The sequence below is a fragment of the Protopterus annectens genome, chromosome 8.part1, assembly GCF_019279795.1.
Source record: "Protopterus annectens isolate FY-2018-M chromosome 8.part1, PAN1.0, whole genome shotgun sequence".
In the NCBI taxonomy this organism is placed as follows: Eukaryota; Metazoa; Chordata; order Ceratodontiformes; family Protopteridae; genus Protopterus; species Protopterus annectens.
Genome location: NC_056742.1, coordinates 203,140,660 through 203,142,303, shown reverse-complemented (window position 1 = coordinate 203,142,303; position 1,644 = coordinate 203,140,660). Strand labels below are relative to the sequence as shown.

Here is a 1,644-nt window from a genome sequence, read left to right as displayed (position 1 = left end):
GCACAATCCAAGTTAAGATCTGCCTGCCCCCACTGTGCCCACAAGATGATAACATTTACCTCAAACTCCAGGAAGTAAAAAGGAATTAAAAAAAAACTCTTATGTATGCCAGTCGATTCCTAATAGAAACTGCAGCAAAGGAATAAGAAATGATTCTGTAATCTGCTGCAGCCTGGAATGTTATGGGGGGGGGGGGTCCATTGAAGCAGTAAACAATTATTTGAAATATTCTTCTTCTTTTGGCTTTTCCCAGTTAGGGGTCGCCACAGCGGAACCCCGATCTGCTAATGATTGGCAGTAGATTTTTATGGTGCCAGCTCGATGCCCAACCTTCAATGAAGGCAGGCCCATTCAAGCATGTCTTTCGAATGCCACTCAACTGCAGGGAGGACATGCAGACTCCACACAGAAGGCACTCCAGCCGAAAATTGAATGGGAGAACCTCTTGCTGTGAGGCGACAATGCTACAGCTGTACCACCGCCGCTTCTAATTATTTGAAATATAGTAAATAAAATTAAAATAAAAATGTTGGTTGCACTTCTTTTATCTGTTTGTTGTATGTATATTTATATTTATTATAAGTGTTGTTTGGTGGGTCGTGACACCCCTGGAGTGGCTAGAGTGCCAGGTGAACAGTCACATTTAACTGTCTCACTGCTTGGACAGTGAGGATACTGTGAGGGTGCAGAGTCTAAATGTTTAGGACTGAGCTCACTCATGGTGGGGTTATGTGCTTTTGTGGCTGGTATGCTTGCTGTAGAGCCACGAGTGTCAGGTACTTTGAGTGATGGTCACATGTGCAGTGAAGTGTTTAACCATTGGGGGGATCAGTTACAAGTGCAGACAATCAGTTCACTTTCACAGCCTGGGCTGTCTTGTGAGGAAGTGATGGCACACAAAAGGTAAAAAAGAAATATAGAACAAGAATATATGCAGAGCAAGTGAGAGCCAGGCTCAGTGAGGGGCAGGGCATGCAGATTAGGTCCCTCACCATACCTCCAAGCTGTACAGAGTTGATGTATAAAAGGAGAGAATTTTAAAACTCCCCTTGATAATGTTGGAAGAGGTCCTTGTGGCCTTAGAATACATATATGATTAGGACACTGTCAAAAAAAAAAAAAGAAGTAAAAGACAGGCATTTGAGTTTCAGACTTAGTGTACTGCAGAAAATTCATATGGCTGCAAAACTGGTTATTCTAGCAACTAGCTGTCCCTATTATTACCTCCTACAACTGGTACCTGTTGTAGGAGAGGGTGGCAAAGTGCAATTAGTGCAGATGGATATGAGTGGAGTTGGGGTTTCCATTCATTTTATTTAAGTTTCAGTTCTGCCCCTATTAGTTCACCTTACAATGGTAACTGTTGTAGAGATGTGTGTGTGGGAGGGGGAGGTAGTGCAGTTTGTGCATACAAATGAAAATAGAGGTGGGCTTTTTTATGTCATGGATTGTAGATCAGTGGGTATTCTCTTGTAAAGTCATGGGGAATACAAGCTAATGCAGACTCTGTTATGTATCAATGGGCTGAGTTGTAAGAGCAACATTTTAAGATTTGTCCTTATTTGTGAGTTGGGAGGGGTGTCTGGTCACACTTAATTATGGTTGATCTGTTCAGCTCTTATTTTTTTTTTTTGTCTTTCTCTC

At 42.1% G+C, this 1,644-nt stretch overlaps 1 non-coding gene across 1 annotated transcript; it reads left to right on the top strand.

Annotated features, from left to right (window-relative positions):
• Positions 1-1,014: 1,014 nt before the first annotated feature.
• On the top strand, positions 1,015-1,148 carry LOC122810472. Its single transcript, XR_006366116.1, has one exon. It is a non-coding gene; the product is annotated as a U6atac minor spliceosomal RNA (small nuclear RNA).
• Positions 1,149-1,644: the final 496 nt, after the last annotated feature.